The following is a 23738-nucleotide window of genomic DNA, read 5'->3' as shown; positions in this document are numbered from 1 at the left end:
CGAAGCAGATGATAAATCATTTGTATATAATTAGTGTACAGCAAGGTTACAGCTGACATGAATTTTTATCTTAATTATGAGAGAAATTTGTTCCATTAATTTAATTTAGTTTGCATGAGTGGCTAGACACCTAACCAAGTTAATCTTACACCTGTCATTACAACATTAAGGAGAGAGCCTTGTGTTGAAGAACTAGACTCAGGTCCTCCCGCCATGAGGATAATGTTGTTCATCCTGATGTGAAAATAGATGATCGTAGACAGAAGATGGAGAGTCGACTCTTTTTAAAGTCTTCCCAAGGGATTTATGGGAGCCAGCAGAACTGACTCAAATGAAGTTGCTGGGCTTTGGATACTATAGCCACCTTTCAAAATTACCTTTATCCTGCCTTATAAATCAGGTGGAAGTCACAAGACACAGGAAGGCATTTGTTCTGTTTTTAATGTTTATATGTTTATGTTAACTCAGAGCCAAAGAAAGCTCTGCCTCATGCCAAAATGCTGCATTTGTATCAAATGCAATGTATTAAGAAATACCTGTTATTTGGTTTTCCTATTCTAAGTGCTTCATATTTATATTATAATTGAAAGGAATAATTCACATAATTTGATCTACTGGACAAGTGGTAATTATGCAGACATCCTGCAGGCTTGGAGAGTAGTGCGAATCTAAACCCATACTAATTATCCACGTAATTACTATATCTGATCAATCATATTTGATTGATAGATTTGGTAAATCTGTTTATGTAGCAGACTATTTTATTTCCTAATGACTTCCTAATCATACATCTAAAATTTAAAAATATATATTTGCTAACCTGGTTTTTAAAAAACGATTTTCTGATAGTTACCTTGGTGATCATTATTTTACCACTAACACGTGATATGACTTAGTGGAAATAAATCTTGAATGGAAAAGACACAGAAAGTTACAAAGTTACAATACAAAATCCCCACAAGCCTGATACCCCAGGAACCTTTTCCAAGTGAGGCTGAAACAGAACTTAAATGGTATTGTAGAAGGGGTCTGAAACAGTCTATCTCTAATATATGCCCCAGAGTCCAAATGCCTTTGCATTTAGGAAATCCAAAATCAGCCTGTGACTGAAGCGCTAATTGCACAATAAGTCAGATTAATGTATTGTAATATTAGTCCACAATTATCACTTGGAGATAGGGTCAAGAAGTGTATAGTTGGTTATTCACAAGAAATGACTGATTTAAAAACAAAGAGCGCTAATGGAATTCAATAGTGCTTTTCAGTCATTCTGCTTGGCATCTCTATTACCTGAGATGATTCACAGTCCATTATGGGAGCTTCCATGCTAATAGAATGTCTATCTTCTGTAATACAGACACATCAGAGCACTAACTGGGAATCTGTCACAATGAATTTCATCTAGATTTCACTTCATCTCTTCATGGACTGTAAAATTTGCTCTTGTACAATGCCTAAATTTACTGTGGGTAATTGAGAGAGATCTATAGATGAAGCAGCACCCGGTAAAATGCAGTTTTCCAAAGATCTATTGTAAATTGTGCAGCTTGCCTCAGCTGGGGGAAAGATTATGGTGAGCTGAATCTTGCTTGTACTAATGAGATGTTTTGGTGAGTTCAAAAAGGGGTGGGGGGAGAGGCTGTCGGGGATTCGGCCACGTGGAAAACGGAAAACAAGGAAGACACCTATCTTTCATGTCCAGGGAAGCTCTGCAAAGGGGACAAAAATAAGTTTGGACACAGGCCTCATTACCTTCCATGGGAGATATAAATCAGGACTACAATAGACATTATATTTTCCAAATCTGCCTCCACTGACTTGGCAGAAAAAGAATGCCTCGTGCACAGGCCAGCCTTCCAGGAGCATACATTTGCCTCCTCTTAGAGCTGCAGGTAGAACAAATTCCATCTCTCATTTGCTAAACCTTCTGTTTCACAGGTTGTTAATCCTAACTAAAATATTTGGTATTAAGCTATCTGCATGAATTGTTGATAAAGAATTAAGATAACGTTTGAGCTATTAAATATAATGTCTGCTCATATTTTTTCAATGAATACTCGGGTTACTGCTCATAAAGTATACACACTAACCTTTCCAACCCCCTTTTCAAACTGTTTCCCCCTCCTTTAAAAAACATAGTACTTATCCCTATCAAAAAGCCAAAGAGAATCACTGGGTGCCCTTAACAATTAAAGGGTTTAATATTTGTTAGCCAATTAGAATTGTGATATAGTCTATAGCTTTTTCCTAAGCCAGGAACTGAATAATAGCATCATGCTTCACTGGCAGTGAAGTGAGCTGAGCCTTTACATTAGGAGAAAATCAGAATGGTATGACTGCAGTTCATTACTGAAATAGGTAACTGATGAACTGAAAAGACAAAGGGCATTGTTAAATGAAATGTCATTATTAGAGGTGCTCATGTTTAACAAATGTACTGTAAGTTAATTCAGTAGTGTTTTCTATAAAGTTCTTCCCTGAATGTTCACTGCTCATTTTTACCGTTTCTGCATATGCAACATCTCCTTAAAAATGTTTAAAAGGAAACAATATCAAGTCCCCAGCATGTGGAGTGATTAAACCCAGGTCAAAACCATCTTTGGAGTTCAGGTGCTCTCGCCACTTTCACTGAAGATCCTGACATGATGCCATAGTGCTTTTCTTCTTAGATTTATATGCAATATGTAAGGTGGTAAATACTACTTGTAAAAAAAAAAGCACAATAATTCGGCAGACAACTTGAGAATAATGTCTTAGCTTAAAATGAGAGAAATAGAAGCAATGAACCCTTTTTTGGCATTTGTGCAAAACTGTTTGCTTGGCTCTGGAGGTGATAAAAATAATTTATGAAGCTCTACAATTTTAGCAGGAGGAAATGACCTCAGCATTTGGCAATCTGATGCAGTGAGTGAAGCCTCTTCTACTACTTTTATGGATTTCCTTGAGTTGCATATTCTGTGACCTGTATTTCAGATTTATTGGCAGATACATAAGCCACATTAAGTAATATAAAATGCAGTGAATGCATCAAACAACTCAGCGGGGACCCACTGACAGCAAGCGAGAGGCTGTCTCTTGGAAAAAGCACTCCAAACTGGATACCTGTTTATGCATTTGTCTAACCAGGCTTCAAGTTTTTGTTTTAAATAAAGACATTATTTCAAAACAAAGAGTCTGCAGCTGAACAGATAATATATTGAGAGGCAGGAATAGGGTGGACAGCCAACTCTAAAATCTAATCAAGCCCTCAGAATTTGTGAGCACTCTTCGCTTCTAGTTTGGGGTATGGCATGACCTCTTAGCAAGAGAAAAGGGTCCCCAGGCACACTCTTAGCCAGAGTAGCATTGGATTGGTTCTTAGCCAGAGTAGCATTGGATTGGGGAAATGCAGACTGACCAATTGGTAGATATTTACCAACTTGATGAAGACAAGAAAATGATCTGTGAGAAAATTCATAATATACTAAGCACTTGAGATGGAAGAATTTTTGAGAAGCCTGTAACCCATCCTTGATGCCAAGACAGCAGACTGGAAGGAGAACCAAGGTGGTAGTCAGGAGACACAATTTCTAGCTAGGCCAATTGTGAACTCTTGGGCAACTCACACCCAATCTCTGGAGCTCATAATGGGACTTCTGGCATTCCCTGATGCTCAAAAATCACTTGATTCTTTATGGGCCAAGTCTTAGTACAGTGACTAGGGCACTTGCCTCATTCCCTGCCAACCCAGATTTTATTCCCCGGTAATACACAAGATTCCTGAAGCCAGGAGTAAGCCCTGAGTACTCCAGGTATAGTCCAAAAATGAAAAAGAAAATCCCTTGGTTTTAAACAATGAGGTCTAAGTGATTGGTGTTGGAGAAATGACATCACAGGATACCCGGGGCACCTCCATTAACCATGGATTCTTTGGTTGAGATAGACTTTGGCATAAAACCAAAAAGGAAAACTTGACAGACAGGTTGCTTCATAGGGGCACTTGTAATTCACTTTCTTATGGCTATAACATTATACTATTGACAAATGCCTATTAAAGATAGCCTTCTGAGATTCAGGTGAAGGGATCTCCCTCCAAAAGCAACCCACCCTACAAAGGCCTCTCCATTCTTTCAGAATGAATAGCTCTTTGCACCACTTAATACCATTCATATGAGCAAAATAGTTCCAGGCTGCAGTTCTAGAGGTATATGACCTGAATTTAAGTCCTGGTACTGCCTCACTTGATTTTCTCCCAATGTACTGCTGTGTGACATAACTTTCCTGAGCCTCATTTTCCACTCATGTTATATAAGAATGGCAACAATAGGATTTTTTAAAATGATTTATCCATTACTGAGATCTGATTTATAAGGCATTTGCAAAAATTATGACAGCAAATTCTCAGCCTGTATTAGGTATTATTATTATTGCTATTATTATTACTCTGTCATCAGCTTTTTCTTTTATTGTTTGTTTGGTTGTTTTTTGAGCCACACCTAGTGGTGCTCAGGTCTTACTCCAGGTTCTATGCTCAGGGATTATTCCCAGCAGTGCTCATGGGATCATCTATGGTGTTGGGGATCAAACCTAGGTCTGCTATGTGCAAGGCAAGTGCCTTAACCCTTGTGCTATCTCTCCAGCTGTAGTTATGTCTTTTCTTTATAGGAGTTATTAAAGGCAGAATCATAAATAGAGTCACAGCACACATCCCTGTATTCCTTCCAGTGTTGGGCTCCCACTATATTTTTACAAACAAATGTAATAATAGTAGAATAAAAATATTAGGGCCAGAATGATAGTATAGCAGGTAGGGTGTTTGCCTTGCATGCAGCCAACCGAAGTTTGATCCTTAGCATCCCATATGAGCCCCCTGAGCACTGCCAGGAGTAATTCCTGAATGCAGAGCCACAAGCAGGAGTAATCTCTGAGCATGCCCATGTGACCCAAAAAAACATGGCCCCCACCAAAAATAAAATAAAAATATCTATGTATGTCGCATGCAGAGCAGTTCAAATAACGGCTGCCACTATTATTAAATACTTTACTTTACTGGACACTTTATGTACTGTTTCTAATCACTGGTCCACAGAGTGTTAATATCCCTGCTTTACAAAAACAAAATCCAAGTTCAGAGAAGAGAAGATATATTCATAAGGAATATAGTCTCAAAGTAAAAGTATGAGATTCAAATCGGGATCTCTTACTGGCCAATGTCCATTTTCATCATATAACCTTCTGCCCACAATCAGACAGATTCTTATCCCCTGGCCAAACAATATAGCCACCTCCTAGTGGTGAGCGGGGGCAGAAAGTGGAGATGAGGGAGTCATAGGAACCTTATTGCTGAGTACCAACCAAATGTCTGGCAGGCAGCAACAAAGGCTAAAGGTTGAGAGCCAGACTTCAAAAATTGCAGTTTGAAAACAAAAGCAACCACAGTCGCTTCAGGCTCATGCTTTAGCAATTACCATCATCAAAGTTCTCTCTGAATCCTAACTACAGTAATTTAAGACAAAAGGTGCTAAATAAAATATTTAATATGAACACTGAAACATGAATACAACACCTTCTGACTTGGAGAAGATAGTCATGAAGTTCCTCTGATGACCAGGAGGGCACACCAGCATTAAGTTAGGAGTAATAAGATGGAGAGATTCATACTGGCAAAATTGAGGCATAGTATGAGACAACGATTAAAAGAAGCATCTACGGCCAAGCATAAAATCCCAATTGGAAATGCCAGTATAGGTTGTGGCTTGGACTGGACTTGGTGGAGAAATACACGGTATGTGCAGTGTGTTGGGGGAGGTACTGTCAAGAAGAAAATTGTACCATGAATGTTTTTGTTTAAAAATGTCTGAATTCTCCAAGCAATTATTTATAGACCTGATGTTATCTACACTCCAAAAGTGTTTCATCCTAGATCTGAGTTGCTCCCCTGGCTTACCCAAATGCCAAGTAGAATGTTTGTGATGATAAAATAAAGAAGAGAGGAATAAATTTGCCGTGGGTACACATTCTTCACATTAAAGGAGTGCAGATCTCTGCTAACTAATTTAATGAGTTGAGGCAAGAACCCACTCTAATAATTCAGACCTAAAATTAGACAATTGCTTGAAAAATCCAGGTAACCAAAACAAAAATGAGGGGGGATTTTGTTTATTTAAATTATGAGGATAATTGCCTCAATTCTCCAATTCCCCTCACTCGGGTAGACTTGGCGTGAGTGTATCAGTATCCATGGTGACTCATCTAATAAGTAAACTGTGTTAGCTCTGCTAGTAGCATGGAGGAAAGGGAATGGTCTTGAAATCTATCTTTTGTGGCTTCCTTCCAGAGAAAGGGATTTCATTATATCCTAAAGACATGAGGCAGTTCAAAGAGATTTGAAATATGAAATGAGAAGGAGGAGGAGGAGGAGGAGGAGGAGAAAAAGTTTGGGCTTATGTACTTGCTCTTTAGTTTAATTTTTATATATAAGACTCAGACACCAGAATGCTCAAACCAGAAACTCTAGGGAGAGGCTTAATATTTCTGGTTCAGGGTTTTTGGTTATTTTTGGTTTATTTGGTGGTTGATATATTTCCAAAGAATTTCCCATACACAAGGAAGCTTTAACATTTACCCTTATGTACATCATTTCAAATAAATATGATGGAAGATACTTTTAAAAACATATGCATATATATACACATATAAATGTGTATACATGCATATATATATAAGATATTATGTTCCCTGGCTGAAATGAAACCTGATGGAACAAATGGTACCTGTTTAATAAATACAGACTGTGGAATGATAATAGAAATCATCTCCAAAAATGCACCACAATATTCCTGCAGCAGCAGAACAATAACTTGCTTTGCATTCATCTATTCTCCAAACCATTTTATGATTACAAGCATGTAAGCTATTCTAATTATTACTGTAAATAATTAATCATTTCCTTTACAATCACTTATTAATTAGCTGTCATAACACTGTTGTGACTTAGGTGGAAGACAAGGATTCAATATTCAGTTATTAACACCTAATTAAAATATTCATTGTTTTTCCTATGTTGTTTATAGCTTTGCTTCCACAGACACTGGATCACAGAATTTCTCTAACAAGGAACATTGTTCTCCATTAGCTTAGCGATATCGCCATCTGTTGTTGAGAAGTAGGAAATGTCTTTTTTCTATCTTTTGCTCCCCCCACCTCTCCCCCCCACACACACACACACATACACACATTTTCTCCTTACCGCTCTCTACTTTTATCATACAAAAGCTTCCTCCTTACCTCCCCTCTCTACACTTACTTGTTTTTTGGGGTTTTTTTTTGTTTTGTTTTTGCTTTTTTGGTCACACCTGGCGATACACAGGTGTTACTCTTGGCTCTACACTCAGGAATTACTCCTGACGGTGCTCAGGGGACCATATGGGATGCTGGGAATCGAACCCGGGTCAGCCATGTGCAAGGCAAACGCCCTACCCTCTGCGCTATCGCTCTACACTTATTTGGAAATGAACATTTTTATCCACAATGTCATCTTCCCAAAATATTCTTTTTGAGTTGATTTGTCCTAACACAAGGAAAAATATTCTACTGTCTAATATCAATGACATCATCTAAGTGGTGAATGAAATGAACCCATTAACAAACTGTACTTAAATATTCAAAGTATCCAGCAAACATAACTATAGAAGAGGGAATTAGCTAACCAACTTGTTTTACATTATACTAAGTCATAATTGAGAGGGAGCTAAGACTGAAGATCAAGTCACCTAGATATTTACTCTCTACTTACTCATCTTTACAATGAAATCTTCTTTTTGTTGAGTGCAGGCAGTGATCATTCTTGCAACAACTTAATAAGGGAAACACTGTCATGTACCCATTTTACAAAAAATTGAGGCATTAAGATATAAAGTAACTTACTGCTGCATGGTTTGCAATATAGTCTATGTAGTATAGTACAAGATGGAAATGTAGCATGACTTATTTAAAAAGCTGGAGAAATGGTGTGGTTAAAGGTACTAGGACATTAACCTTTTTTCTTTCTTCCCTATTCTCTCAACTTCTTATGACTTTTAATTTGCTACTTAAATTTTAAGTTACTTGTGTGACTTTGTCAATTGTTTTTATGTTATATAGTTAGCCTCAAATGCAAACACAAGAGCCTTTAACTTGTATTTAAAACAACCAATTTCAAATAATTCATTATTTTTTAGCATATATATGTAGATGTATTTTGTTCTTACTGAAACATTGGAAATACTGGATAATAACACTTCAACATTTTTATATCATTTGATATGTGCATATTCTACCAACATTGTACCTTTTGGTTTACTGAAGAGTAAGGAAGAACTGGGCTATGGCGAGGATGGGAGGAAATAATTCTTTTTCCTTCTATACCATCATTTATAGCACAAATGGTTAGCTAATACTAACAAAGAAAATAAGAAAGCATGTGATAGGGTTGCTGTCAGGTATGTTTTTTTTTAATTCAACCGTTTTCTCTATGCATTTGAATCAAGTTCTGGTTCAAATGCAGTCAGTTACAGACACACTATGCTTACCTTGTACTCACTTTGAGTCTTGCAGAACACTCAGCTATTGCAAGAGCCTCAGAATTCTGTGCTTCTAAGGTCTTGTTAACTCTTTAAGAAAATGAAGTGACAAGGAACCATACGCCCATAGTATGCTCGTATTCCCCACTCATGTGTGTTCAAATGACTTGTTGAACTTCACTTAAAAAACATAGTTCAAAGGTAAAAATATCAAGACTTTTTTCAAGACAATGACAGCAGCACATTAGCAGGGAGTGAGGTTGACTGCATTTGGTACCTTGTGAGACTGAACCGGTCACACACCACAAAGCAATACTAAAGGTTGTGGATAGACACAGAACTCAGGGAGATAGAATCCTTAGCACATAGCCTTAATCATCATTCTCTGTGCCCCTTCCATGCTCCAAAAAGTTTCAACTTTATTTTTCTATTCATCATAGAATTAAAGATTATGGGGTGACTTTGATGGCCGCCTTTTCCTTTGCTACCCATAGCAATCCTGCCCAGTTCTGTGATTTGGAGGGTACCTTTCAGGACTGCAGAGTAGGTATGTTGTCAGGCCTATTAAAGCTGCATGCTCCCCAAGAGTCTCACTTAAAATTATAGGAAATGAGACACCCTGTTCCTCAGGGATCTCAAGATACAAGCTCCATAAATCAAGAAACATTCAGAGGTCAACTGGAATCATGCAGAGGATTGTGAGAGAACAATATCAACGTGGGGAAAAAGAAGAACTGAGAGATACAGAGAGAAACAAATTCCTGGGTGAGTATAGCTTTGAAGCATCGTGGCTGAGTCGCAGGATATATAAATGAGCTAATAAATTCCTCTTATTCTGAAGTGAATTTAATTTGTTTTTTGTTTTTGTTACATGCAATAAGAAGTGCTGACCTGGGGCCGGAGCAATAGCACAGCGGGTAGAGTGTTTGCCTTGCATGCGGCCAACCCGGGTTCGATCCCCGTCATCCCATATGGTCCCCCAAGCACTGCCAGGAGTAATTCCTGAGTGCAAAGCCAGGAGTAACCCCTGAGCATCGCTGGGTGTGATCCAAAAAGCGAAAAAAAAAATAAAAATAAAAAATAAAAGAAGTCCTGACCTAACACAAAAGCAAAGACAGAGATTTGAGAATCATCAAATAAAATAGTCACTGAAACTATGGTAAAAGTGAAGTGAAAAGAGATCAAAAGATAGTTTAAGGAATTTCATAAGAAGAAGGCAAGCTGGCAAAGCAATAATGAGAATAATTAGAAGACATAGCATAAGAGAAATTGTTGGAAAGAGATATGGACAAAGTCAAGTGATGCAGCAGGCTTAAATAGAAAGAGAATTGGAAAGAGGGGCTGGAGCGATAGCACAGCAGGTAGGGCGTTTGCCTTGCACGGGGCCGACCCGGGTTCAAATCCCAGCATCCCATATGGTCCCCTGAGCACGGCCAGGGGTAATTCCTGAGTGCAGAGCCAGGAGTAACCCCTGTGCATTGCCAGGTGTGACCCAAAAAGCAAAAAAAAAAAAAAAAAAAAAAAAAGAGAGAGAATTGGAAAGAATCTACACAGCTAAAGGGCTATCTATGCCCTTGGACGCCTCTCTAAGCCATGCAACAGAGGGTAAATACTCTCAACTACTAGGATCTGTCAGTGCCAATCAGAGGGTCAAATGAAAATTTATTTCTTTTTTGTTATTTGTTTCTTTGAGGGCCATACCCAATGGTATTTGGGGCTTACTCCTAGCTCTGTGCTCAGGGATCCTACTCCTGGCAAACTGGTCCAGGGGACCATCTGGCATGTGAGGGATCAAACTCAGACATGCAAAGCAAAAGCCCTAGCTGCTGTACAATCTCTCTAGCACCCAAGGAAGAACTACTTCAAGGATGGGCCAGCTAGCATTAAATATAATTTTGTGTCTTTCGTTTCTTACCCACATTAAAATACTTGGCCCATAAACATTTTTTTCAGGTTTTAAAATTTTTTTTTAATTATTAATGAGTCACCATGAGGGTGCAGTTAGACTTTCGTACTTGTGTTACAGTCATACATTACTTAGTACCCATCCCTCCACCAGTGCCCATTCTCCTCCACAGATGGCCCCAGGGTCCCTCCCACTCCCCCACCCTGTCCCCTGTGACAGGGAATTCCTTTTTGTTCTCTCTCTCCTTTTGGTGTTGTGGTTTGCGATGAAGGTACTGGGTGGCTATCGTGTTCAATCTATAGTCCGTTTTCAACCTGCCTCTCCCATCTCAAGTGGATCCTCCACCACACTTTAGTTGGTGTTCCCTTCTCTATCTGAGCTGCCTTTTCCCCCAGCATGTGAGGCCGGCTTCCAAGCCATGGAGCAAATCTCCTGGTACTTATTGCTTGGCCCATAAACATTTTAATTAAACTTATTTCTGTTCTCCTGCAAGTTACAGATGTAGATGCAGCCCAGATTGGGCATTCCATGTGACTTCCACAGAGGACCTATGGATGGACCCCTTTTCTTAGGGGACTTCATCTATGGCCCAAAACTTTGACCACTTTTAGCAGGAAGCATGCAGATGATTTATTAACCCATTTTCCTCTTTAGTAGTTGGAGATTCCTTGAAGAGAGAGGAATGGTAGGGAAAAGGGGAACAGGACAGAATTAGAATTATGGCCTATAAGAAAGGTCATCACCCAGTATGAATGGTCACAAGGGTGACGTCCATGGTGCCTGATAACCTGGACGACCTAGACACTGCTGTATCAGACACCAGAAGATAATCATCTCACCAGCCTCTTCCTTGTTATAACAGCTCACATTTTTAAAGTACAATAAAGAAATGCTCACCCACCCACCTCTGTTAAAAAGGAGGCTTCAGGGTTTCTTCAAATCCTACTTTAAGAGACCACTCCCATCACCTGGAAACTTCTCTGCATTCCTTTTCCCTCCTTACATCTCTCTAAACAAAGCCTCTGCTCCCCACCATTCCCACCATTCGCTTTCCTGTTCCTTGCTTTCAATTTTGACTGCTTGAGGAGGCTTGGAGATTCATGCCAGGCAGTCCTTTGGAGGTGGGAAGCAAGACTAGCAAAATGGGGGTTAGGAAAAGAATGTGAAAATAATGTCTTTAAAATGATAGACTGAGCACATATTGATTGCAAGCTCCTCTTGAATCACAGCAAAACTGGGAAGAAACTATTTCCTTTAGGTTTAAACTACAAGGACAAAGGGAGCAAGAGAGACAACAGTGATAGAAAATTGAAAATGAAAAATGTCAGCAAATGTTTGGAATCAGGAAACCAAGCAAAGAATCTATACTGTCTACAGAATCCATACATAAAAACATAGGCAAATACTCCATTATATTAATGTCAGAGGTGGCTTTAATGACTAAACGCAATTGAAAAAGAAAACTAAAGCAAAAAAAAAATATTTTTAAGTAACTACATCAAGTGAAAGTTTCTGTATGGAGAAATAAATCACTGCTAAAATAAAAAGAGACCCTACAAAAATGAGGGAAAATTGGGGCTGGAGAGATAGCACAGCGGGTAGGGCGTTTGCCTTGCACGCGGCCGACCCGGGTTCAAATCCCAGCATCCCATATAGTCCCCTGAGCACGGCCAGGGGTAATTCCTGAGTGCAGAGCCAGGAGTAACCCCTGTGCATCGCCAGGTGTGACTCAAAAAGCAAAAAAAAAAAAAAAAAAATGAGGGAAAATATTTACATATACCACATGTCAGATAAAGGACTAATGTCCAAGTTGTATGATGTTCTCACACAGCTCAACAACACAAAGGGATTTTATTTTTTAAAAATTGAGAAAACACATGAACAGGCACTTCCATGAAGAAGACATATGGGCAACCAACAAGCAGATTAAAAAGTGAAATTGTCAGTGATTATCAGGGAAATGCAAATCAAAGTGACAATAAGGTATTTTTTTAAATTTATTATTTTTTTAAATTTAATTACCATGTGGCAGTACCTCACACCAGGGAGAATGGCCCATACCAAAAAGTCAGAAAACCACCAGTGCTGGTGGATGCGGTGAAAAAGAATCTCCTTCCCACTGCTGATGGGACTGTTTCCTGGTTCAACTTCTATGGAAAGAAGTATGGAGGTTTCCCAAAAAAATAAAAGGAAAAATCCAGGTTCTATAGAGAGAAAACAGCTAGTAGGGAGCTTCTCTTGCACACAGCTGGCTCTGCCTCAGGAATCACCCCTGGAGGTGCTCATAGGACCATATGGGATGCTGGAAATCGAACCCTGGTCGGCCGCGTGCAAGGCAACTGCCCTACCCGCTGTGCTATTGCTCTAGCCCTGTTTACCACCTTTTACAGTTGAGTCACTAATCCTCTGATTACCACAAGAAATCAGGGAGTGATTTTCAGGAGGCAGTGAAAGAGCCAAAAGCCTCAGAACCCCCTAAAAGAGTGGTTTTCTGAGTGGGTTTCTGTGTGTCCTAAGCAAAGGAATTAGAGAATGGCTAGTGATAATGGCTAATGACTCATGGCCTGAGCACCCTACTGTCTCCTGTCATTTACCAGGACACCAACAATACAGTATATGCTCCAAGAAGGACATCAGAAGAATGTCTCTGCAGATGCAGTGCAGAGGTCAAACAGTGGTGGTTGGTACACAGTATTTTTACCAATTGTGAGCTACACTCAGCAGAATACTTTTCACTGGGTGGTTCTGGGTTAAAGTGACAAGAGGCAATTGCATCAAGTTCAGAATAAGGAATAAGGAAGCAGCAACCATCATGCAGATTGACATAGGGCACCAGATATGCTGGTCCTAGCTTCTTCTGTGGTGCCGGGCAGCTCCTCCAGCTGGCTAGACCTCTCCCATCCCTTAGATTTCCTTCACCTCTCCACATTCTGAATCAGACACTTAACTGGCTCAGAAATACCCTAACTGTTTGGGTTGGTCACTTGCATTCACTGAGACTGACATGATTACAAAAACCCACTGCAACTATTTCTTTCCTTACTTTAGCTCAGAGGAAATTAGAGAGATAACAGAGAAAAGAATCCTCAAGTCAAAGTTTCTCACAACAGTCCAGGCAATTGATCCCACACTCTGCTAATAAAACAATGGAGTAAAACTTGGTGCATGGAGTCATTAGGTTTTTGCTCACATTTCCCTGGGACACCTTGTACCTTCATACAAGCCTTAGGGTCTTAAAAAAGGAGAACTATGGTTTTCTTCTTAATTTCTATTAAAATTATTTTGCCTTGGCAGGCATAACAAAGTAGAGAACACTAGCTGACTTCAAATAACAGATAATTTTTGTGTTGGTTCTAGAAGTCGTAAATCCGAGATCAAGTTTCAATAAGACAGTGCTTCTGTATTTTCCTTCCTTGCCTCTTCCTTGATCTTCTTTTGGTTTCCTCTGACACTTGCTTATATAAAACAGTATTACAAACATGTGGTTGAGTTAAGGATTTACTTTCAGAGTAGCTTCACTTCTTTATAGATTATAATTCTTCATCAAGAAAATGATATGATTGTATTAGCTTATTAAAGGAGTAACCCAATACCAATAACTCTCTCTCTCTTTCTCTCTCTCTCTCTCTCTCTCTCTCTCTCTCTCTCTCTCTCCATTTTACAGCAAAAACCAAAAAATCTGGTTCTCTTCTCTTCTCTTTGCTGGCCATATTACAAAGTCCAAGAATGTTCTAATCAACCACATAGATATATTCTCTGTAGCTTCAATAAGTTTTCAGTATCAAGAAGATGAGTATAAGAAATATTCAGAGTAAATAAATTGTAAAACAATACAGTGAGATACAATAGCCATAAATATAAAAGACTTATGCTCAGAGCAATATGGGTACATCTTAATCACAATGATGAGTATCTGTAAAAAGTTCAATACAGGAAAACTACCCAAAGGTGATAAAAGTCAGGAAAGAGAATCATTTATAGAGGGAAAAACACAGCCTTTCAGAACATTAGATACATTTTTATTGCCCATCATGATAGTGGTTCTTTGATTTACAAGCATGTAAGACTTCTTCAAGATTGGGCAATTCACTGAATGTATATTGTGCCTTAATATAATGTTAATGAATAACCCACAGCTCAGTTGCTATTCGCAATAAGTGCTACCTATCAGGGTTTCATAAGAAGACCTGATCCAATCAGGAAAATCCAGGAGAGCTTCCATAAGGAAATAAAAAGTATTGAAGAGCTGCTCATCCAAAGAGAAGTCTGTGGGAGACCAGTAGGAAAGAATAACTTCTCCCCCTGGGAGGCCTGAACAAACTCTAGAAAGACTGGGGCACAGGAAGAAGTAAGAGGCAGTGGTATGAGATAAAGATAAGTACTCTGAGTTGTGGACATGCACATAGCTCTGCAACCAATGGAAAAGCTTTCAAGAACTAGACACATCGTAGATCCCTGAAAAAAGTGTGGGTATTAGGTTTAAGAACTTTGTCTTCTAGCAGAGTTAACAGCTGGGGGTCTCCTTGCAGCAATACTTCATTTTTCAAATTGTATTTAGAGGATTCACTCGTTTAAGAAAGATCAAACCTCTCTTCTCATTTTTTTTTTGCCTTTTCTGTACAGAATAACTGAGTCACTGAGTCTCAAACATGCAATAGGATTGTGCGTGTACATCTCCTCCTGATATGACTGTTGGGGATGTACTACACTTGAGTATTCATACCAAGACTATTCTGTCTTTAGTAACATGGCCATCTAGTATACCAGAGCTCAGACAGACTTCCAACATCAGCATTCAATGAGGCATTGATTGATATCCATAGTCAAATAAGCTTGTGAAATATAGTAGAACCTCTTCATCATGACTTCACATTCTGAAATTTCTATTATCCACATTCTCAAATGTTAGAATACAAAATAAGATGTTTTGAGAAAAGTCACATTCACATAATTTCATTGAAGCACATTGCTATAGCTGTTCTATATTTTTAATTTTTATTGTAAATCTTTTATCATGTCTAATCTATAAACATTATCACCAGTCTGTAGGTTTAGGGGAAATGAACTATATAAAACTCGATACTGTGTGGTTTTAGGCATTCTTGCAGGTCTTGGAATGTGCCCCCCAAGCCCCACCCCATGGAAAGTGGGAAACTACCTTAGTTGAACAAGATAAGCAATTCAGAGTATTTATTCAATGAAATACACTGTAAGAAAAGCAAAGCCTGTTAGAACAGTGCTTAGGTACTTTTTATTGGTGATTTATGGGCATTCTGACATAAAACAATCTTACTTATTTTAATTTATTTTAAAAATAAATATAAGTAAGTGACAGAAAGCTGAAGGGCTTTGTTGTTGTTGTTGTTGTTGTTTTTGGTTTTTCACTTTTTTGTCTTTCACCAAAGGTTTAATTTATCTCTTTACCGTTATTTCATCTCTAAACATTGTTCTTTGGAAGTTCATTCACAGACATTCATTATGGACTTTTCTCTGATAATTTTAGTGCTTCAAACAACTTCTCCTACCTCCTTATATCACTTGAAAGATGCTTTGTTGATTTTTAAACCCTTTCAGAAATTACCATAAAGCTAATTGGATTCAGATCTCCATCCCAAATATCACTGTTGACAGGTAAAATAATGTTTCCCGTATCGTAAGTTTGAAACCATGTTAGTTGTTGCAAAAAATTTTAGTGGAACAGACTGCAAAGAAAGCTAGAAATGTTAATTCTGTTCCCTCTGATATATTGAGGATTTTTGGTATTCAACCCAAGCTTTGCATTTTCTTTACAATTTTCAAAATGCACAGCCTCATGCTCTTTTTCAAAGACTCTGGTATTATCCAGAAGCAATTACGAAGAAAAATGAAATTACCTTTCGTCATTCTATCTATTCAGGGCCTTGGAAATACAGACTGACAATGAACTGACAATTATTTGCAATCCACTTTCAGTTAATTTCACCATAAATTGAGCCTGAGGACTGCTGACAAATAAAATATATTATTCATCTGAAAACATTCTCTTTGGGGCTCCAGACCTCCAATCTATTTCATTAGTGATCATGATCAAACTAAGTTGAAAATTGATTTATGCAATAGTTATCCCTCTGCAATAATTAATTGGGAAAATAATACTTTGGTGGAGCTTTGAAAAGGAGCCGTTTCTAAGGCTCTTTGATAAAATAGAAAACTTTTAAAATAATTATGAGGCAGAATTCCTAGGGGAGCAGATATGCATTCCCTTTGCCTACTTCCACAAGACACCAGACTTAAATCAGAGTCAGGGCTAGCTTCTTGAATCTCAATTCAGTTCATCTAACAATTTTCAAGCATATACTTCTTGCCAGGCACTGTGTGCTAGGTTTGTAGGTGTCAAAGGAATCCTCCACAAATATATTTAAGCAGGTAGCCATGTATAATATTAATTGTTCTGATAAATACTATAATGGACTTAGTGGCAAATATGCTTCTCTGTCATAGAGGATCTAGATATTAATTCTGTTTGAATCATTTGCGAATGCATCATGGAAGAAAATGGCATTGAAACTGGTCTTAAGACAATACATACATTTTTAGATGATTAATAAAAAGACAAGAGTCTGGAAGGATGGCAAGTACAACTCTAGACAGAAATAACAGCATAAATAATCACAAAGGATGGAAAATTTCAGGTGCACTTGAGAAGAGTTGAAAACTAAAGGAAGGCTCTGAGAGGTTAGGACAGGACGGCATGTATTCAAGGAGAAACTTAAAGCCTACAGTCAATTTTTAATGAAAAAATGTTTTAAGTCAGTGGGCTATGTCACTCAGAGGATGTAATCTGGTAGCAACATCATAGGATTAAAGAATACTGAATGGTATAGTAATTGCCCTGATGAGAGGCAATAAAAAATTGTAGAAGAGAAAACTATGGGTGCAAGAAGAAACAGAACTTGGGGACAGCTTAGTTCATCCCTTTAGAAATCAAGTTACACTGAGATCAGAGGTTGGAAGGATCATGTGAGTACTGATGTTAGGGAGACTGTGAATAAGACATGGTGAAAAAAACTATGAATTAAGTGCTAAGGTCCCGAAGGAGGGGGGGAGTATCTTGGAAGGTGATGGAGGAGAGGATGTTTCTTCACTCATTGGTTCATTTATTCATTCAAAACCCTATAATTGAGAACCTACCTCACTGGCCACCTTGACACAGACATCAATAAGACATATTAAGTCAGCAGCTTTGATTAAAGGGGGAATTAGTCATGGAAAGTTTTCAAGGTTAGTTGCATAACTAGAAAGTCAGAAGGCACAGAATTCAGGATAAAGCATAGGTCAATGAGATAATGGAAAGAAATGAAGCAAAAAATCAAGCTCCTCCAGCTTGAGTTTCATTTGACTTTTCTAGGCAGCAAGACAAGGATGGACAAAGACTGTATCTTACCTTCTGTATCATACCTTCTTTGAAGGAATTTCTCAAAAAAATCCACTTATATTTTATTTCTACTTTTTTTTTTCTTTTTGGGTCACACTCAGCAATGCACAGGGGTTACTCCTGGCTTTGCTCTCAGGAATCATCCCTGGTGGTGCTCAGGGGACAATATGGGATGCTGGAAATCGAACCCGGGTTGGCCGCATGCAAGGCAAATGCCCTACCCGCTGTGCTATTGCTCCAGCTCCTATTTCTGCATTGTTTATGCCTATGAAAAGAAAACCTGTATGTATTTCTATGCCCATAGAAAGGAAAAAAGGAAAAATAAACATTGCATAGGGAACTAGCAAATTAAAATGCTTTTATTCTATCCTCCTAATCTATTCAAATATTACTAGAGTATAGACTAATTTTAGGTTAAAATAATTTTTCTTTAAAATTCTGAAAGCATTATTCTATGTCATACTAGTTTCTTAAGAAATCATGCCTCTAGGTGCTGGAGGGAGCACACAGTGGATAGGGCGCTTGCCTTGCACACAGCCAATCCTGGACTTGATCACCAGTATCCCATATGGACCCCAGCCCGGCCAGGAATAGTTCCAAAGTGCAGAGCTAGGGTTCATTATCATTATCATCATTTCGTTGATTGGCGAATTTCTCAAGTGGTCTCCATTCGTCCTAGCCATGAGATTTTAGAACCCTCTCTTTACTCGCCTTTCCCAATGATGCCACATTGGAGGCTCCTTCAGGGTCAGGGGAATGAGACCCAGCATTGTTACTGGTTTTGGCATAAGAATACACCATGGGGAGTTTGCGAGGATCTCCCATGTGGGCAGGAAACTCTTGGTAGCTTGCCAGGTTCTCCCAGAGGGAGTAGTAGGCTCGTCCAAATGTGTGGAGAGGGGCCTTGAGCATGGCTGTGGGTAAGGCTCCGGAGGTCTTCGGCCCTGGGAGCTCTGCTTAGGGTGGGAAGGGAAGCTGGAGCCCATCCCCTTTGAGGAACCCCCGGGGAAGACAGGAGTTACCTCTGAGCATATCTAGGTGTGACTCAAAAACAAGTAAACAACAACAACAAAATACCATGCCTCTCTTTAAAGGAAGAGAGGTGGGGGTCAGATGGGGTCTGATTGAGCAAACTAGAAGGGCTGGATTGAAAACACAGTGGGTAGGGCATTTGACTTGCATGCGGCCGACCCGGGCTTGATTCCCAGCATCCCATATGGTCTCCTGAGCACTGCCAGGAGCAATTCCTGAGTGCAGAGCCAGGAGTAACCCCTATGCATCACTGGGTGTGACCAAAAAAAAAAGAAAAATATATATATAGAAGTAACCCAAGGACATGGGTTAAGTCACCACACTTTGGTAGTAGAGAGGTGAAGTGATTATGTACATCAAAACCATAAGCATTTACACTATCGTAAATATGCATGCCAAAATATAATTTAAAAATTTAAATCTAATGAATTTTCAGGGAAAGTGGGAGAGCAAAAGATATGGTGGTAGTAGATGGTTCTCGAGGGACTAGTGAAACAGTGACACAGTGGTGGTAGATGCTTCCTTGAGTTTTACCAGGAGTGATCCCTGAGCACAGAACCAAAAGTAAACTTAAGCACAGCGGTTATTGCCCAAAAACAAAAGAAAAAAAGAAATCTAATCCACTGGATGTTCCTTTGACTCAATCTACCAATCTTCTACTGAATTCTTTATTATTTCAGTGGTCTTTTTAAATTGGTCTTTTATATTTAATTATTGTCAATTGTAATCAACAATATCTATTATTAGTATAATGTGATTATAGTATTAAAGAGTGTTAAATGAGATTTCAAAAATAAACTAGGATTTGGGGGCTGAGGTGCAAGGCCCCAAGTATGATTTACCCCATATTCCAAAGGAAAATGCTGGCATTCATATAGGACTCATTAGGAGACAGTAAAGCAGATTCTCCTATACTATTAACTACCTCAAAATACTAGAACATATATGGATGCAAATTAATTGATTTAATTAAACTCCAGAGACTATTCAGAGCAAGTCAGGATTTTTTTTTTTGAAGACCTATGTAGCACTGTAGCACTGTCGTCCCATTGTTCATCAATTTGCTCGAGCGGGCACCAGTAACATCTCCATTATGATACTTGTTACTGTTTAATCGAATATGCCACCGGTAGCTTGCAGGCTCTGCCATGTGGGCGGGATACTCTCAGTAACTTGCCGGTGTCTCCAAGAGGGATGGCAGAATTGAACCCGGGTCGGCTGCGTGCAAGGCAAATGCCCTACCCACTGTGCTATCAGTAGTATAAATATTTGAAGTTGATGTTTCTCTTTTTTCCTTGGGCCAAGAAAAGGGAGGCTTCATGATATGCATTCAAAACCCCAGAATCAGTCTTTGACAGAGACCAACATTTCAACCCCCAGTCAGCTCCTGCTGAGTTGCAGAAACCTGTGGGCATGCCTTTAGGCAGTGGTCTGGGAAAGTGCGAGAAGGAGTGTGTGAGGAAAACTAAACTCACGATCTGGAGTAAGGGGGCTTGGTGGGTGGGAGTGAAAGGCAGGAAGGTCACTGTCTTCTCATCATTTGAGTCTGTCGAAAACACTTGTGTAGATGAGAATAGAGTCTAAATGGTCCAAACTTTCAAAAACGTGGACAGAGTTTTTCATAAGCTTTCCCGAGAACTAAGTGGGAAAGGAGCAAGTGAAAAGAAGCTTGAAAAGACTCTACTCGAGCGTTCTGCTCTGACAGAATGAGCTTGTATCAGGGGTACATGGAGGGGTATATTTCAGAACTAAGGGAATATCATACCAGCTGCATGGCCTTCACTCAGTGAAGTGTGTGGAAAACAGCATAAGGTTGAAAGTTCCATGAGCTGTAGCTCTATAGCACTTCATTCCACTGTTCATCAATTTGCTCAAGCGGCACCAGTAACGTCTCCATTGTGAGACTTGTTGTTACTGTTTTTGGCATATCGAATACGCCACAGGTAGCTTACCAGGCTCTGCCATGAGGGTGGGATACTCTCGGTAGCTTGCCAGGCTCTCGAAAGGGACAGAGGAATGGAACCCGGGTTGGCCACGTGCAAGGCAAGCACCCTACCCACTGTGCTATCACTCCAGTCCATGAGCTAGTAGACAAAAAAAATAAAAATAAAAATAACAACCACTCCTGCCCAGACACCTTTATCAGAAAAGATCAGTTTGGGGGCACCTGGCACACAGGCATCAATGTCAGGTACAGCAGCCCCAAGACTTTCCTCTTCTAATTCTTGCTCCTTTGGGGAATAACACAGGAAATGGAACAAAGGCATCAGTTAATGAACGAAGAAAGAACGAAGTTTCTAGGTAATAAGTGATGAACTTCAACTGCATTCTGTAAAATTTAAGATAATAATTAAGAGAAGGAAAGGAAAAGGCATGAGCTGGATGGAAATTTAAAGATCAATTAGACTATTACTAGCTGAGAGGGAACATTTCTAATCTAAGTATCTAGAAGAACCTAGAATCTGTACAAACCTCACCCAATTATGAGGGAAGAGAAATTTACCGAGCGACTTTAAAGAAGATGCGTGAGAGGAGAAACAAATTATTTCCTGCTTTCCCCTCACCAACTAAAATCCACTGAATAATCTGGTTCTAATGGCAGTTTTATTTTCTTTTCCATTTTCTTTGCCATGCCCCCAAAGTATATGGGGTCATACTTTTGCCATTGTTTCATCTGTATGTTATTGGGTGAGAGTACACCCAGAGGGTCAAAGATTACTCCTGGGTCTTTGCTCAGAAATCTAGTCTGGCAGGGCTCAGGGGACCACATGGGAAGCCAAGTGTTGAACCCGGGTCAGCCCAGGCAACACAAGCACCTCACCTGTCAAACTATGTCTCTGACCCTATGTGTTATATTTTTATTAGAGAGTCACTGCTCAGGGAACCCAGGGGCATAAGTCCCAGCAATACTCAGCTGTTCAGGTCTGATGGTTCATTGCCTGTGAAGGATTATTTTTCAGGCACAGCAGTTCTTGACAGCAAATCTTGCAGTGTTCCGTGGTCTCTAGAGCTACACCCTGGATTGCTCAAGGAGCCACACTCAGTGCTGGAGGTTGAAGTCGGCTCCTTGAGTATGCAAAGCATGCATCCTTGACCCTGAGCTAGCTCCCTGGATTATCATTTGTTTATTAGAAAGAGAAGAAAGACATTCCATTTCCTTTCAAACCAAACTTCGATATTTTGTTGTTGTTGTAATGGTGGTGGTTGTTCCTTTTCCACGAAAGACCAAGTTGATTCATATTTGAAAAAGTAATCAACAGATGATCATATATTTCCAGATTTCCACTTAAATACTGGATGCATAGCACCTTTGTTAGCTTATTTAAAAGAAGTTATGACTGAGAGAGAAAGAAAAAAAGTGCCTGCCACAGAGGCAGGCAGGAGAGAAACCGGGGACATTGCTGGTAGAAAACGTGCACTGGTGCAGGGACAGGTGTTGGAACTCTATATAACTGAGACCATCATGAACAACTTAGTAACTGTTTATCTCACTGTGATTCGATTAAAAAAAATTATAAAAAAGAATGTTATTACTGTGGCTCATTCTTTTGCTTTTCTGGGTTTTTTTTTCTATACTGTTTTCTCAGGATAATCACTGACTGTCACATCTGCCACCTGGTGGCCACTCTGTTACCCTGATGATTACTTTATGCTAATATTACCACACAACCTACACTTATTCGTCCACCCACCATCCAACCTTCCATCCTTGCACCCTTACATCATCCATCCACCCATCTATATGTCCATCCTTCTGCACATCGCCATCCACTCTCACATCCACCATTCTTCCATAATGCTTTTGTTTAGTCAAGCTCTGGCATGCAGATAAACAGAACAGTTTTTGCCCTTCCTTGAAGAACTGATGATCTAATGGGAGGGGAAAACAAACACACACACACACACACACACACACACACACACACACACACACACACGTTTTAAAGAGAGATTTAAGAATTAATAATGTACATTCCAAATCTTTGTTTTAAACATTTCCCTCCTCACCTAAACCCTTCCTTGCAATTTAATAAAAGATACTTAAGGGGCCGGAGTGATAGCACAGCGGGTAGGGTGTTTGCCTTGCACGGGGCCGACCCAGGTTCGATCCCCAGCATCCTATATGGTCCCCCAAGCACCACCAGGAGTAATTCCTAAGTGCAAAGCCAGAAGTAACCCCTGTGCATCGCTGGGTGTGACCCAAAAAGCAAAAAAAAAAAAAAAAGGTACTTAAGTATTTTCTGTTAAGAAAAAAATGAATAAGAAAACACTCTTGCTGATTACCTTACTCCAACCATCTGCCTTCTTCCCCTCAATTAATAGCCAGATTTCTCCTAAAAGAACCCTCAGTCTCCTCTTGTTTACCTCAAACTCATTTTGGTGGTCATTTTAGAATTTCAGCTTTGTTATAAAATGATCGAAATATGCAGGAAATAGAAAGAAAGAAATAGATATATATTACACACTTTCATCAAATATTGACATTGTACTATATTTGCCTTAGATCTTCTTTTGCTAAGAAATAAAACATTACGTCTTAGCTGATGCTCTCTGATCTTCCTTCGAGCTTCCTTCCTTCATCTTCCTGCATTTCTCCCAAAAGAAAATCCTGATCATGAGTGAGCATAACTCCCATGCATGTATTCATACTCTTATAAGACATATATGTATCCAAAAGCATTGAGAAAAATTATTTTTATTGCTTGTAAACTTATTTTGTAAAAAAATTATGGATATTTTCTTTAAAACTCTAAATTATGGTGCCATAATAAAAATATTTTAACCTCAATTTTATATATTTACAGGAATATCCTCATTTTATTGCACTTCCCTTTTGTGAATGTTG

The sequence above is a fragment of the Sorex araneus genome, chromosome X (genome assembly GCF_027595985.1).
Source record: "Sorex araneus isolate mSorAra2 chromosome X, mSorAra2.pri, whole genome shotgun sequence".
NCBI lineage: Eukaryota > Metazoa > Chordata > Mammalia > Eulipotyphla > Soricidae > Sorex > Sorex araneus.
The sequence above is the reverse complement of the archived record's forward strand: the minus strand, read 5'-3'. Positions refer to the sequence as shown.